General features: G+C 32.1%; 1 protein-coding gene across 9 annotated transcripts in view; it reads left to right on the top strand.

Annotated features, from left to right (window-relative positions):
• The window catches only part of LOC139088871 (high affinity cGMP-specific 3',5'-cyclic phosphodiesterase 9A-like), a 78,033-nt gene that overhangs the window by 22,533 nt on the left and 37,938 nt on the right, over window positions 1-17,562 (top strand). For 8 of the 9 annotated variants that reach the window (XM_070638197.1, XM_070638195.1, XM_070638194.1 and 5 more), the window contains one exon: window positions 15,566-15,665. The gene's annotated coding sequence lies outside the window, so the exon portion shown is untranslated. Of the gene's footprint in view, window positions 1-9,588; window positions 9,682-15,565; window positions 15,666-17,562 lie in introns of those variants that run through there. The other variant, XM_070638200.1, reaches the window with a different exon arrangement.

The following is a 17,562-nucleotide window of genomic DNA, read 5'->3' as shown; positions in this document are numbered from 1 at the left end:
CTTTAATCATGACCACTTTACGTGCACGTGTATTCTCATGAGTGTATGAATTTTCTAGTGCAAGTGTAAGATTTTGTGCAAATATGACATTATTATTACTGAAGTATCACGTTCTTATTGAAGTCAATCCGTAAATCAACGTGTTGACTCTGAGGATTATTGATGTTTATAATTATTGAATGCTTTGAGTAGCTTAAAAATCAATTTTGCATATTAATCTTCTTTAAAAATGTGAAGATGAAGATATATTGCTTCCAAATCTTCAAAAAATCTCATAAAAGTCAAAAGTAATCAAAAAAATCTTTGAAATTTAATCAAATTATCGTAATTCAATTCAAAAAAGTACTTTTTTGCGTCAATTAAATTCTTTACAAAAATATTCGACAGAGTTCAAAATATGAACCCATAATAATGATTGATGACAATTTAATCATCCTCATTCAAGGAGAAAATTTGAATAATAAAATACAAAATTCCACAAATAATATGAAATTAATCCGCATTTTTTTAGTTTCAATGACTTCTCATCATTACGGAGCTTTTTTTGTTGTCACACAAATAAAACCCACAAAAATGACATTCTTTTTGTATTATGTCCTTTTGTGTTTTGCCATTTAAAAAAAGAAGCTTTTTTCCATTGAATTTTTATTCAGAAAATTTTTGCTTAATTAGAGAAAATTACTCAGGTACTTATTCAAAGTTTTTTTCTCGTCTTTTTGAAGAATTAAACAAAAAAAAAAAAAAACTTTTATGAAAAGAAAAACTTTTATGAATAAGAGAAAATTTAAAGTTCTTCGAATTATTGGGTGGTATGGCATTATGAAACTTGTGCAAATTTAATGAATATAATTTGACTTTGAAACTATGCTTTAAGTAGAAATTAATGTGAACTGGATGAATATTGTTAAAGCTAATTAATTAAAAAAATTGAAAATAATTATTTTAGGATGTTTTGAAAGTTCAATTTAATAATCTGTAAATTAATTAGACTTAAAGTTTGAATTTAGTTCATAAAATAACATTTTAGTGACCTAAGCTTGCAAATTTCAACTATGGTTGTTAGTACTCTTTTTTTATGGTTGTTAGTCCTCTTTATTTATGGTTGTTAGTCCCCTCTTTTAATGGTTGTTAGTCCCCTCTTTTAATGGTTGTTAGTCCCCTCTTTTAATGGTTGTTAGTGCCCTTTTTTAATGGATGTTAGTCTCCTCTTTTAATGGTTCTTAGTCCCCTCTTTTAATGGTTGTTAGTCTCCTCTTTTATGGTTGTTAGTCCCCTCTTTAATGGTTGTTAGCCCCCTACTTTTAATGGTTGTTAGTCCTCTCTATTATGGCTGTTAGTCCTCTCTTTTATGGCTGTTAGTCCCCTCTTTTAATGGTTGTTAATCTCCTATGTTATGGTTGTTAGTCCTCTTTATTTATGGTTGTTAGTCCCCTCTTTTATAGCTGTTAGTTCCCTACTTCATGGTTGTTAGTCCCCTCTTTAAAAACATTTAGTTTGTCTTCAATTTTCAAACAATTTCTCATTACAATACACAAAACTTACCTCAAAAGCTCTCTGTAAACATCATAAATCTATTTCATTTTATTTTAAATCTTTTAACTGTCACGCTAAACGTATTTAAATTTTCATCCCAACTTATGAGATATTATTAATGCACAAAACAGTAGAATTATGAAATGTACATCAACATTGAAATGACTTTTTTTTCTAAAAGAATTTATTTTTTTCAATTAAATTCCATTTTATTCAACGTTCATAATTTTTAATGTACATTAATGGACTTCCAGCTTATGCTCATGAAATCGAAAATAATTGCAGAAATGTGAATAGCTGAAGAAGAAAAAAATAAAAAAATAAAAAAATTAAGAAGCTTAAAATCGTTGAAATATTTTTTAATTTAAATATACAAATGCCAGCGATCTTAGTAATAATAATAATAAATTTAACGAGAAAAGTTTTTTTTTTCTATATGTCGTTCTCATATTTATAAAAATAAACATTAAAAGCTATGCTACACGAGCAGAATAGAGTAACTGCAGAGGAGGAAAGCTTTTTACCATGGCATAAAATTTTTCATTCCCACAAATAAAGTAAACTGATAGCAAACAATGATTTAAATAGCTTTAGTAATATGAGATTTACTTTACAACAGTCAACGTTGTATTAAGTCAATGTTAAGGCTTTGAAAGGAGCCAACGAGTCGTGGATTAATATGCGAGTTGTGGATTAAAAGTTGAGGAAATTTTGATTTTGTTGGTTTTAAGTTTGAGGTAAGAGTTGATTTTAAGAGCATTTGGGACTTATTTCGCTGTCCATACAGATCAACTGTTCTGTAAGGCCTCCCTCAGATGGTTCCTAAAGCTGGCTCATCGCTGGTTTCCACCGCCAATTATCAATACCAAAAGCAACAATGTCTCTATTGACTGTTTCCTTCCAAGAGTTCTTTGATTATTTAGGACTTATTCTGGAATATTAATAGAATAGGCATGATGGTATAACGTGTTGCTGATGAAGATAAAAATGGAGAGGAAAGGAAAAGGTTTGACTCCAAAAACGTGTTTGATACGTAATTCTGCTAGTGTGTTGGATGAAGGTTTTTAACTAGGTTCATTACAGGTTTCATCAAGTCTTATGCCATATTCGTATCCTTGTAATTTACAGTGCTTGTAAATGGTTCGAATCTCACAAATCCCACGAATCTCACTTCAACGTGGTATAATAGATTACTAATCACAGTTTTTCCAGCTCGTAACCCTGAGTCCTTGAAGAATTATATGCATAAATTCAACAAATAAACACAATTATCATCCTAAACTCCCTTAAGAATTGAACTCGATCACATCAAACCATCTTCCAACAATTCCGACTAAAAATCAATCAATCCAACGCGACATCGACACGCTCTAATTCCACAGTGAACTAGAATCCCTAGCTATCAATACAACCACATCCATAAAATAAATTGCTGACGAATTCCTTATTTTATGACGACATATCCTCGTAAGCGTTAGACACATGTATCGCTAAAGATATTTTTCAATTGGGAATAAAAGGGGAAATATGGAAAATACAGATCAAGTTGTAACAATACACTTCAAAGAACAAAGGAATGAAGGGAGAAGGAGGTGAACATTTTTAATTATTTTTTGATTGAAAGGCTGGAGCGCATTTGACGTTTGAGAAAAGCTGAAAAGTCAATTGTGACATAGCATACCATGTTGTAATATACCAGGATCGGGGAAATTGGTCGCTGCTGGGATGGAATGAACGTTGATGGAATTTTGGAAATTGATTTGATTAAGGAACCACGAATGTACTTAGTAACTACGCTGGTTGGACAGTTCAATTGTGTTAAATGGCGTCTCTCAGATGCAGTTTGAACCTGGGAATTTTGGGAATTGATTTGAATGAGAATCTCGAACATTCTTAGTAAATTGATGAATTCTGTCGAATTACCATGGGTTTTGTACCCTAAGCGCTTTATAACTGTACTAGGAAGATCAGGTGCACTATAAAATGAAGTTAGGAATGTAGACTACTCGAAAACATCCTTGAGCAAATGACAAGAAGCCCGATTCCCATCTTGCACACTGTCAAGCACTAAAACTCTAGCAATAAGCTACTCTTTTATGTATGAACAAACTAATTCATTTTATATTCTTTTCATCAACTTCCTCACGTTGCTTTCTTACATTTTTTTTTAAAACTGCATCTATGTCATATAATTTTTTTTAAAAGCACACTTTTTTCATTATTATGATTATCGTCATGGTATGGTAAAAGTTTTTTTTTCATCAAACTATGGATTATAAGTACTTGTGGAGTAGAGCATTAGCTATTCATTCTCAAGGAAAAATTCTTGGTTGAAAGCAAGCAAAAAAAAAAAAAAACTTAATGAATTTTTTTCTAGGGCTGCTTATAATCCTTTATTCGCTGTTTTAACATTTCATTGTGTCTTTTTTTTACCATTACTGTGAAAATTCGAGAAGACATTGAAGTAGTTTAAAGTAAAATAATTTTTTAATGGTGAAACAATCTTCATCGGTAACGAGATAATTTCATTTTACTTACAATTTTCCTTTACACAAACACAAAAACGAACTAACAAGGAGCACTAACATGCAATGAAATTGAATTTTTGTGACGTAAATCAAGGAAATAATATTGAATATTATGTGTATATGTGAATAAGTATCGTTGATAAGTGAGAATTGCAAAGAAAGGAAACAATAATTGTGTTTGAAGCTTTTAGTCCTTGATGGGAATATTATTGAGGTTAATGGTTTACTTCGACTGATTGTCTGGTTGATGTGGGATGAGTTAAGGGTTGAGTTGGAGTCGATATGACAGGTTGAGATACTCACCACTATACTACCGAGGAAATTTGAGTCGATATGTATCCATATGGATTTCTTGTCAATTTTGAGCTCTGGTTTATGGTTTAAGGGGTTGGTCGATTATTGCGTGACGCTCTAAGAAGAGTTTTGAAATGAGTTAGAATTCTGTTACCCCTCAAACAATATTGGAGTCCACGCTTGAGTATGGAGTGAAGGAAGATGTCAAGAGGTCGATTTTTCCTAGACGTCACATAACAAATGATCAACCCCTTTAGAAAATTCTCATAAAACTTCAAACAGCAAATTGTCTAAGAAAATGAAAACAAAATTCAATCACAACCTATATTCAACTATAATAATAGCTTGTCACATCTAATATTCATCACACTATCCATCCAAGAATCAAAACCAAAAATAACACCAAACTACCCTTTTCAATCTAAAAACTTTCTCCAGAAATCAATCATATGAAAAATCACCAATATTGATTCCCTTACTTGCCACTTTCTCACTATACTTATGTGAATGAGGTTGGAAACGGAACAGAAAAATTTGTTTACAAACCAGAAAAGATGTCAGAAAAAGAAAAGAAAAAAAAATCAATTTACAAGCGATGTTTTGCATGAGTGAGTCCTTTTTATGCCTTTCTCGTGTGTATGTGAGTCTGCTGAATAATGTAAAGTATGAATAATATTGAATGTGAAAGCTGGCAGAAGTCAAAAATGTATCGCGAAAATGATGATGTTGTAATGTTTCTCAGGTGTTTTTTTTTATTTAAAATACTAAAATAAACTTTCATTATTCCTGAGGCATTTGTAAATGAAAAATATTTTAAAGCACGACTTTAAATTCTCTGTTTAGTTGAGTGATTAAGTTTCATCATCGCAATTACTTAGTTACTCTCTCTCACTCACTCTCTTTGTCTCGAGGGAATAATTAAATTAATTACAACTTGTAATCTAGAACTTTCCAATGCTTTTTATTGATTTTTCAAATGGGAAATGGAAAAATTGAAGATTTTAATTAAATTAAATTTGAATTTAAATAAATTTAATAGTTTTATCTCAAATTCTTAATTGACTGATGATCCTTCTAAGAAGGAAGTTGATAAAATTTGAGAAGATTGCAGTAAATTGCTGGAAATAAATGATTGAATTGCGTTTTATTTGAGATAAATTTCTTAGAAATATTTATAAATAATTTTTGGAAAAAATATACAATGTTGAGGGACGAGTACCGAATCTTTGCAATGTAGATGAGAGTTGTGTAGGAAATGATCAGAATTTCCAATCAAAAATTTAAACTGCTTGTACAGAACGCAAATTTTTAAAGGGTTTTAGGGTTGTTGGATTACCTTCTCGAAAAAGTCTATTAAATTAGAGAATTAATTCCCAGTATGAGATGGTACGCTTTTTCTGGATATGTCTCTGGTTATCCAGAAGTATATGTGAAATATACACTGGCACAAAAGTTCAAGAATCCGGCCCCAGGCCAACGTGACTCTGGCAATAGGCTAGAATGGATAAAATCAGAACTTAAGCCAGAGTTAAATCGACCTTTGAACGGGTTTTGAGTAATTGCAAGCTCGGAAAGCACACGTCATTACAAAAAATGTTGAAAAAATCGGTGACTCTGTACTGAGGTTTGATTTGCTCAAGCCTTGCCTGAACTAAGATTTTTTTTTTCAAATACTTCTGAGAAGTGTACTTTGGTGATGTCTGGTCTGTTTTTTTAATTCAAGCTAGCTTTACGTCCAGTAGCTGCTTGATTTTTCAAAATTACTATACCGTGTGCCTCCAATTTTCCACTTGATCTCTGAAGAATCTTGATTTCCTCAATATTTTCATTACATTTCATCTACAACTCAATCTTGTGTACACATCACAGCTTAATATATTTCCATTTACATTCATCAATTTCACAGAACAAAACCCCATTTAAGCTAGTTAATTAAAATGAAATTTAGTTCCAGTTCAAACAAGTTTAAGCTTTTCATAAATTGATCATATTACAATCTAAATATGTACCAATGGTCAATAGTTCAAATTCTCAAACTAATTAAGAATCATTTTGATTAATTTACTATTTAACCTAAATCAGAAACTTAATTATTTACATTCTCATTGATTACATTGAATTGAATCATCGATGGGGATATTTGTGTGTAAAGAGTTCTCAATTGAAAAGACTGAATGAGGACAAAAATAGGACATATCATCATGACTTTTTTATGAGACTGTCTGATTTTAATGAAGAAATAGACTTTTTTTTGTCGACAAAATAAGAATCAATTCTATCGTTTTGATGATACAAATATTGATTCTCGATCCTAAGAACACAAAAATAGTCGTTCGCTTAATGAAAATTTCATTCATTCATTCTTTGTTTTCCTGTTTCGATGACTCAAAGAGAATATCGACACTAAAAAGCAGACAGCGATGATTTCACATATCGTAAATGTTTGATTATGTAAATACCATAGATATATATTTTTTTTGATATCGATTTGTTTGCTTCTTGTCACTTCCACTTGATTCTACTCTATTTTTATCGTAACTCAACTTCCTCGTTGCAGTTGAAAAAAAAGAGATGATATTTTTTCAAAAGAATATACTTTTTGATTCATCATGAATGAAATACTTGTGTAATGAAAAAGTTGAATGAATGGGGGTGGATTTTGATTCTTTTTTTGAAATTTCATAGAAAATCTTAAATTATTTATGATCCTTTTTGAAATGTTGAAATATACTTATAATTCTATGGGGGTCGCATTGACAGAAATAGTCTGATAAAACTTCTCTTAGTTATGTTTTGCAATCAAATTTATGTTTAAAGTTCAAATATTTAATTGACAGTCTACAAAATTGACACATTGAGTCATATATTGAATCTTAATTTTAGAATTGAGTACTTTCAAAATGGTTGTCTAAAGGGAAACTTTTTTCGTGGAATATTGCTTTAAACTAAGAGCAAGGTATGTTGTTTCTACAATTCTTTTGTCACGGTTTTATTTTTGGGAAATCGAAAGAAAACGCACACGACCTACAACCGATTGAAATGTGGATCATGTTCACAAATCTCGCAAATCACAAAATTCTTTTTATTCGGTTTAAATATGCACATTGGTTTGTGTACGAGTATTGAACTTTGAGCAAAAAGAAATTTAGTTCGTTTTATATTCGGAACTGTTAACAGTTAAGATGCAAAGTAACCTTTTGATAATTTGTATTCGAACCCATATCGCAATCTTGTTTACATGTCACTTATGTCTCCTTTCTAAGCTATCGAGGGCTATTAGATAGTGTGGCACAAAGTTATCTTAAATCTCTTCTTTGCATTAAAATCCAACATTACTAATTTTAAATCAACAAGAAGAACTGTCTCAACAATAGACTGTGAAATTCCTATAATTTTCCTACGACAATTCAATTCATTAAGAAAAAAATAACATTAAACATTCTCTAAGTTTAAACGCAGCTTTTGCTCTTACGGTTCACTTAACATGACAGAAATAATTCCAACTGAAATCAAAACGAAGGAAAAAAAGATCGCAGAGAAATCCTAATAAAATTTTTTAGGCGTTTTGCTGTTTATGGACTGAAGAAAATAAAAAAAAATCTGTAAATTTATGTAAACGAGCTGTTAAGTCTGAGTTTAATGATAAGGAAAAGTTTTTCTTTAATTTGATTTTCTTCCTTCCTCTTCTACAAAAAAAAATTAACTTTTGCTTTATTAAAAATAAAAATTTGTTTTTGTTTTGTCGCACGAATTACGAAGATGTAAAAATAGAAACAGATGATAAAAATGTCAACAAAATTTGCATTTAAAGGTTTTATTTTTTCGAGATTAATTGCCGTGCAGAAAAAGATGTTGGATTTTTTGGAAGGGGTAGTTAGTGTTGGATGTGACTTAGGTGGTCGACAGCTGATGCGAAATTCGCTTTTTCTGAAATTTAATTGTGATTTCAACCAGAATTCATAATTTAAAGCAATAAAGCAGTAATGGTAAACCTATTTTGCGTCACGGCACACCTTAGACGTAGCAAATGTTCGCGGCACAGCAGTGCACCATGACATAACACTGCAATGCACCGTGTACTACCAATGCACCGAATTTACCGTGTTACAACAATTCAATGTTCCAGCAATGCACCGTGACATATCACGGCAACCGTGCCGTTGCACAGTACTGTACTGGCACAGCAATGCACAACAATGTAATGGCACAATGCACATGACAGCAATACCACAAAAATGTAGCATGGCACAGCAATGTAGCGCAGCACAGCAATCTGTCACTGAATTGCACCGTGTCACAGCAGTGTCATGACACATAAGATGCCCACCATTGCATAATCATTTGAATTTATAATGACCAATTCAGTCTATATATTTAGAATTTCAATTGTATTCACTCGAATTCATCCTAAAATACTTAGAAGCCCCTCAACTCCAACTCTATATCCAGGACACTAAGCATTATCATCATCATAAATATCACCAACTTCATACAGTTCTATCTAATTTATTCAAATAGAAAATTCTCTCTCTATTTGCTACAACTGTTGCGCTTCCTCCCTCCCAACCCCATTCGATTTTTGCGTTTCTATGGCTTTAAAAGCATTGAAACACTTCACATACCAACACGATTGTATTTATTATCATCGTTAGTAACTATCTACACCCTCGCATTGGCAATAGATAGGAGAAAAAAAAAAATAGTTTCAAGTGAAAAAAATTGTTTCTCCACCAACTTGAATTTCTGTAACAAAAGTTGAGTTTCACAGCTTATGAAACTAATTAATTGCTTGTAAAATGAGAATTCAAAGTATTTTTTTTATGTTCCACTATGGTTAAAAGTTCTTTTTTTTTGTTTAATGAATTGAGGAATATCCAATTTATGGAAATATGAAAATACTTGGATAGTTTTACATTGTTGTTCAACTTGGTCGTTAATTAATCCAACCTGAGAGATGAAAAATGATAGCTTTGATGAGCGAAATTCTCCATCAACAATCAAAAGTTCAACGCAATTAATTTTTTTCAGTAAACAATAAATAATTCAGAATGTCAACCAGCCTTAGGTAGTCACTACTAAAATCTAATTTTAACCAGAACAAGACTAGTTATTTTTGAAATGCGCATTACTTGATAAAAATTCTTTTTATATCGTATGATATTTTAAGTACTTTTGAAGTGTTTAAAGGCCCACTTACAGTTCAGTACAGTTTCAATTTTAAGACCGAGTTCAATTTCCTGATACGTAGTAATTTTGATTGAGAATTGGGGATAAATAAAAAGTGTGGCAGAGATTTGGAAATTGCTTGATTTGAAGGATCAATTAGGTACTTATGGATTAAAATTATGTGTTACGCATGTGAGGAGCTCTCAAATTGAGATTGAGAGTTTAATTAAGATTTGAGGGATTTGATTGCAAATGAGGTATGTCAGAGACGTAGTCAGGGAGCATGATCCAACTACTAGAAAGGAGAATCTAGAATAAAACTCAAGATTTTAAAAAAATATCGGTTGCAACACCCCGACGCGAGGCTTGGCTCTTCTCTCACCTGGGCTCCTCGCTCTTCTCGCCTGCCTGGTGCTCCTCCTCGCCTGGAGCTCCTCCTCCTCGTCTGGGACTTCCTCGCTCTTCGTCTGGGTGTCTCCTCCTCTCCAGAAGCTAGGGCTCATTCGGTGCTCCTCCTCGTTAGGGCTCTCTCTCCTCTGCCTGGAGCTCCCGCTCCTTGAGCTTTCTACGCCTGATAAATTCCTTTATTTTTTATTTGAAAACACATTTTTGTTGAAATTTTTTTGTACCAAAATTTTGACATAAAAAATTTAATCAAAACAAAACACTTGTCATATGCTTCAACTCGAGCATGTCGATTCCATGGAAATAATCTAAATCAAATTCTTTTTGTCAACAAAATTCTGAAAAATTATTTAAATATATTCAAATTATTCGTGGAAATTCAATGGATATTGTTGGAAATTTTTATGGGGTTTATATTTAGATAAAGATTATCAACTTCTTCATCTTATCCATCAATCGCATTAATCATTCATGATTTATCGATGCCAAAAGCTTTTTTTTTTATTGTGTGAAATATTTTGGGGTTTATCAAAGTAAATTTTTCAATGAGGTTAAGAAACTTTTTTTTCTTTTTCACTTGTTAAATGTTATTTTTAGGACTTGACAAATTCTTTACAAAGTGAAATATTGAAAAATTTATTGATTTTTTTAGGGTTTTCTTTGATTTGGAAGAAAAGTTGTAAAAATAACTCAAATTTGGTATTTGCTGTATTAATTTTTGTCATTGTTAACTATCAGTGGTAAAAGTCGAATTGACTTTGAATGGAAAATCAACTTACTTCGTTAACCCATGACTGGATCTATGGTCTCCCTAAGATGTCGCCTTAAGCTGGCTCCTATCTGCCAATTTCCAATATCAAGTACAACTTTAAGTCGGGGATTCCAATTTTCGCCGTCAAAATTAATCGAAATTCGATGTCACGTTGTTGTTAAGGCAATTTCTCGTCCTATCGTAAAAACGGCGATCCAGCCGACCCAAGTGAACATGATGTACTATTTGGGAATACTGTCTTTATTCACATCCTCATTCCAAGGCTTTTAAGGTCGTCCAAGTGAGCCTTTACCGTCTACAAAATCAGAAAAGTCAACTTGACATGTCAAGTTCAAGTCAACTTCAACCTTTGACAAATATTTAAAACATTTTATGCTTGCTGACATCCCTTACTGTTTCCAATCAATTACTTCTTATCTTCATAAAGTAAATTTATTGACGAATTTTCACAAAGTTACAAAATGAAAAATTTTACAACAATTTTTACTTCAATTTTTTTACAATCACGACAGATATTCTTAAAACAATTTAAGATTTATTGAAATTGTTATGAAATATTTTTTTGCGTCATAAAGTTTTACGAAATATGAAATTTGTAAGCAATAAGTTACATAATAGATTTGTTAAAGCTTCAAGCTGTTTTTGAGTAAAAATTTTAATAAACCATTATTGTTTTAAAAATATTATCTTGTAATATATCAAAATTTGGTTGAATTTGTATTGATTTAATGGAAATAAGACAATATTTTGAGATAACTATGTTGATTCCTCATGGAACCATCTTCAATTGGTTCTTTGGAGATGTTGGGCTCAGAGATGGTAGGTTGTTAGCCTTGCCATTTCTATCCTGGTTGTGGGGACACTACCCTTCAAACAGAGTCGTTTGCAAAGAGTTCGGTCACCTATAGTTCATTTTGTGACACATAAGATACCACGAGACTGTATGCAATAGACCAATGGTCGACTGTGGAGTCAGATTTCCACTTTCCCGATCCCCCAAATTAACTACTATCTGCTACTACTCCGTACTTGTAGCAACTAGAATTCCAAATGTCAAAATTCAATATTCAGGTCAAAAAGACTCCAAAAAGCTCATTGCCTCCTAATATCCTGTTTCAATAAAATTTAGATTTGAACAAAAAAAAAACAGTTGTAAGAAGCTTCTGGTATATAAAACTTTATAAGTACTTTGTCCATAAAACCAAACAAGATTTTCAATTTTCCACTCCCCACCCCCATTCTATAAAAATTATTTATTTTTACTGCATAAAATCAAACAAAGCAGCAATATTGATTCAATAGATGAACTTAAAATGTAGACGAAGTTAAATTGGTGCGGTTGGTCTTGAGTAATGTAATGTGAATACCGTTCAGGAAAGTATGAGGAAAGCGATAGAATGGAAATATCTCGAGTGCGAATAGAACAACATAGCAAGAAAAAATGAGGTTGTGAATGATGGAAGAAATTGCTATCCGAATGGCAAATATTTGTTTGTTTGGCATCAAGAACCATAAAAAAGAATTATGCTATTGACCGTATCCATTCTTCATTACTCGTGAATGAGAATGAATTTTTTGTGAAATTTGTTAGACGATTGAATATTGAGGGCGGGAAGTGAATGTAGGTGGATGGAATACTAAAACAGAAATAAGTGAAATGCGAGGAACTTATTGTTGTTATAAGGATCAGGAGATTCTTATATTTTTAAGTAGTCTTGAACAACACGATTCGAGATATTTCATTTTTCATCGTAAAAATGAGCAGACATCAGCCGTCACGGTGTCGTCAGGGAAACATTGCATCTTACTGCAAGCTGTTTCGAATCAAGTTGCTCTAACAAGTCGAGCGGTGTCTTACCAAGTCGAGCGATGCTCAACCAAGTCGAGCGTGCTTAACCAAGTCGAGTTCTCAAATTGAGCGGAGCTCTAACCAAGTCGAGCGATGCTCTAACCGAGTCGAGTGATACTCTTACATAGTCGAGCGGTGCTCCAATCTAGTCGAGCGGTATTCTTACCAACTCAAGAGGACCTCTAACCTAGTCGAGCGTTGCTTTAATAAAGTCGAGCGGAGCTCTATCCAAGTCGAGCGGTGCTCTAACCAAGTTGATTCAGATGTAATTTTATTGAAATTGCAAGTTTTGTTCTTGACTGCAAAAACTGATCTCAATGAAACGTGGATTGGATTATAATTAACTTAATTATTAATAAATTGATTTTCTTGTTTCAAACAATAGCTCATTGCCATTGATATCTACCTATAAATCTCATAATTATCTAATAAGGTATTTCAGTAGCTGAGATACCTTATAATCCTAATGATCTCAATCCTTTCAAATCCAATAAACAATAAGCTTGCAGTAAGCTACTTCTTTACAAACTTAAAAACTAACAATTGAACTGCATTTGAAAAGTTATTGAAAAATGCTTCACCTCGTATCATATTGTGAAATGAAGTTGTATAAGAAAAATATGAGCTTTGATGCGAAAGCACATTGTATTTTTCCGTCTATTTATAAACTTCTGAACAATACACTCTCAACAATGTTTAATAATGGCACTACATTGTTATTATGATATATATTTCCTTTTTCTCATCATATTGCATTACTGCAGTGGTATTCACAATTAAAAAAATGTACGATGAATGCAAATGCATGTGATATATCATAAAAATAAGAAAGAGCAAGTGTGTAAAAAATGGAATTATTTTTCATCATAAAATATTTTTAATGGTTGCTCACATAAAACAGACACATCATGAGTGTCTTTTACCTTGTTGCACGACGTTTTATTTGATTTCAAAAAGGTAGAGTGAATATTATAATATTACTGTTAGTTACATTGTTACAGGGGTGGAATGTTGGTGTGGCTAGAGGGAACATCTGTGTAGGGATTTTGCAGAATTTTAAATACGTTGACATCTTAGGTAGGAATACTTTGTTAGCTAATAAAGTCGAGCGATGCTTTGAACAAGTCGAGCGATGCTTTGAACAAGTCGAACGCTTAGTCTAGCAATGCTTTGATCAAGTCGATAAAGTCGAGCGATGCTTTGAAAGTCGAGCGAGCTTTGACTAAGTCAAGCGATGCTTTGACCAAGTCGAGCGATGCTTGGACTAAGTCGAGCGATGCTTTGACCAAGTCGAACGATGCTTTGACTAAATCGAGCGATACTTTGACCAAGTGGAGCGTTGCTCTGACCAAGTCGAGCGATGCTTTGACCAAGTCGAGCGATGCTTTGACCAAGTCGAGCGATGCTTTGACCAAGTCGAGCGATGCTTTGACCAAGTCGAGCGATGCTTTGACCAAGTCGAGCGATGCTTTGACCAAGTCAAGCGATGCTTTGACCAAGTCGAGCGATGCTTGGACTAAGACTCGCCGATGCTTTGACTAAGTCAAGCGATGCTTTGACCAAGTCGAGCGATGCTTGGACTAAGTCGAGCGATGCTTTGACCAAGTCGAACGATGCTTTGACCAAGTGGAGCGTTGCTCTCATCAATTGCTTCTGAATTCACCCTGATTACTGAAAATTAGTAAAGCATGCCACAAGACCATATTTAATGTATGATCATATTAATTTAATGTAGAGCTAATTCTAATCCGTTAAATATGAACTAAATTATAAATTCATTGCCCTACAACAACCCTGAGTCACAATCTTCATCCTTTTTTTATTATAAAAATTATATATTACATATTTTATGAACTCCACATTATTTCAATTCACTGGATTACAAACTCAATTGAATATTTAAAGAAATTCCTTTTCGTCTGTGTGAGAGTAAACCAAACAAAGTTATTCAGTTAATTTCAAATTCAACAACCAGAAAAAAAATGTTTTTCATTTTTTTCTTTATCACATATTTTTTTACCTTGGCAAAGTGAGTTTGTATGGTGGAGGTGTGTGATAAATTCTCATCGCAATAATGTCAAGATACAAAATGATTTATTTATTTATCATTAGTTAATCTTGAACAAGTCTACAAGCATTTGTGTTGTTTTTTATTGAGAAGTGTGTATTATTTGATTGATTAAATCGATTTGTACATCAATAAGGTGATCGACAATGGGCTGAGGGATTATATTAATCTATTTCAGCTTTAATCATTTGCTTGTGATTTTTTTGAACAAGGTGATGTTTGAGTGCGAAGATTTATGGATTTATTGGTTCGTCATTTTACGAGATTTTGATCCTAAATGCGCAAAAATATTTATGAAAATCCGTTTAAATTTCCATTACATAAACAACAAGCAAATCAGCTTTAAAGCATCAAATTAAATAGGATTTATAAATTTCATGGGATAGGCTTATTTATTATTTTTCTTGTAGAAACAAAACTTTACCGTCGGTATCATTATCATTATTATCATAAACAATGTTTTCATTAAGCGTAGCCACGGTTGCTGACATACGGAAGTTTTCTTTTTTGGATGAAATTTGAAGAGGATTGAAAAATATTTTGTTTTAAACTTTTCGTTGTGAGATGGAATAAGTGAGGCTTTTGAGAGATTTTTTTCTGTCTTAGATGGTGTGCTTTTCAATATTTGAGAGTTTATTGTGTTTTGGGTAGATTTATGTTGTGTTTTTGAGTTGCCGAAAGAATGAATTTCGCCATTTTGTTTTTTTAATAAATTTTTAATCTTTAATAACTCTTGAACTATTCAATTTATTGAAGTAAAGTCTACTCATTCTCACTTTTGCCATTATTTTGAAGCAGAATTCGAAAAAATATTGCAAAAATTCAATACCAGCTGATTTTAATCGCTAAATTACTTTTCGAAGTGAGAAAAATCCGCCATTTTGAATTTTTAAATCAATCAAAATTTAAAATAATTTACTAACATTTTCAATTATTTCTTATCATTCCAGAATCCTTAAATCAACACTTTGTATGAGGAAATGCGTCTAAATGGACGAATAGTAATCATCAAACAGCCAAGCTTGTTTTACAACTTTCATGTATCATATTGTAAGTTTCATTGTCTTTTGCTGTACTCCAAACATCATTATTTTTTTTTCTAAAGCTCTGCAAACATACCCCAAAGGTTATTACAGGAAAAAAAAACGTATAAATATCTGTTTTCAACGATTTTTCTTTCCCTCTTCCTCCCATAATTTTTTCATCTACTCATGGGAAAAAAGTTGAAAAAAAAGTTTCTCTTGAGAGAGCAAAAATTTTATGTCTGTTTAAGGATCGTAAAGTATCAGATTTTAATAGTTACATTTTTTGGGTACTGTACATTATTTTGCTTTTGAGGTACTTTACCTTTCTCATAAAAATCGGTCGATGATGCTAATGTTTATTAAATTGTTCAACAACATATTTTCCTGTTCAGGATGCTGCTGGTGATCCCGAGCTGTAGATATGTATTAGCTAGGACACCGCTATGTTGTAGTATTAGTAGTAAGACTCGAAGTTGGTCTGTTGGTCTGTCGACTCTGTAGCGGCTGATTTTTACTGCGAAAAATGCAGTTCATCTTAAAGCTCGAAATCGACTTTAATTTTATTTTCAAAAGTTGGCTCAAATCGGCTGGATTCCTTAAAAATCCGAGTCGACTTTGAGTTCTCGTTTATTCAGTGAGCCTTTCAGTGTGTCGCTCGGGGTGAATGTAAAAATATGTTACAATCTTTGATAAAGCTTGTAGTAGACAAATTTAATAATGAATGAGCAGGTGGAAAATTAACGAGGTAAAAAGAAGCTTTGAGGGATTATTATAGAAGCTCTATTTTGGGGACAATGAGTTATTTTGGGTATATTGTATAGGATATCATAGGAATGTGGAAATAATTAACTTTTTGTTGTTAATAATAATTCCGAGAAATTAAACAATATTCCAAAAAATCTACCGAAAGCATCAAGTTACATTAACGCGCAGCCTGGATTGGGTATCCGGAAGGATGAGGGATGGGGTTAGGGTTCAAAACTTCCCATTTTTTGAACAAAAATTTTCAATTTTTTAGTTATTCTTGAGGAAAATTCCAAACTCTTCTTAAATTTTAAAGTTCTGTTCACAAAAATATCAAACCCCCTTCAAAAAAGCTTCTATCTACACCCCTGATTCCATATCCACCCCCCAATGATAATGCAAAAATCCCAATAAAGATATCCAAAAGCCAAACGTACACCCTATTTTCATTCAACTAATTGTATTAATGTCTTAAAAGGAAAATTAAATAAAATTGTTATGTGCGTAGTTTCACTTTTTACTCAGTCATGATTACCTTCTACATCTGCTAAATGGATGTATTTTAATTCAACTTTTATTATTATTAATGATGATGAAAGTGTAACAGAATGTGTGAAGTATATAATAAAAGCATTATTTTTAGCAGAAATGTGAGGTGCATTTGAGTTTATTGAAGTAAAACCAAAAATAATATAGCTGAACAGATTTTAATCTTTAATGGGGTTTTGTTGAGTGTTGAAACGATAAGATGTGAGTGCAATAAACGGTTATTGAGATTGAATTAATTTGTGGATTATGAGATTTTTTGTTCTGTGGTCTGGTTTGAGATTTTTTCTGATGTCTCTAGTTGTTTTTGTGGTAAAAGCAAAGGTTTTAAAGTAAAATGATGGGAAAATTTGAAATCCGCCATTTTGTTTTTTAAAGGAAATTTTAAAAGGCAAATAAGTCTATGAATATGCAGATTATAGCCATAAAGTGTATTATTTTTAATTGTTGCCATCCTGAATTTATGAAAACTTAATTAATTTGATTACAATTTTAAATAAGATTCATGAAAATTGAAAAATACTTTTTGAGGTGAGACGGGATCCGCCATTTTGTTTTTTCTTGTTTTTTTTTTTTTATCAAAGTTCAAAATTCAGAACCTAAAGTTGATTTGATTTGGCATTTAAAATGGA

The sequence above is a fragment of the Chironomus tepperi genome, unplaced genomic scaffold, assembly GCF_022539635.2.
Source record: "Chironomus tepperi strain 1889 unplaced genomic scaffold, CSIRO-AGI_Ctep_v1 contig_171, whole genome shotgun sequence".
Classification (NCBI taxonomy): Eukaryota; Metazoa; Arthropoda; class Insecta; order Diptera; family Chironomidae; genus Chironomus; species Chironomus tepperi.
Note: the sequence above shows the minus strand (reverse complement) of the source record. Positions and strands in the feature narration are given on the sequence as shown.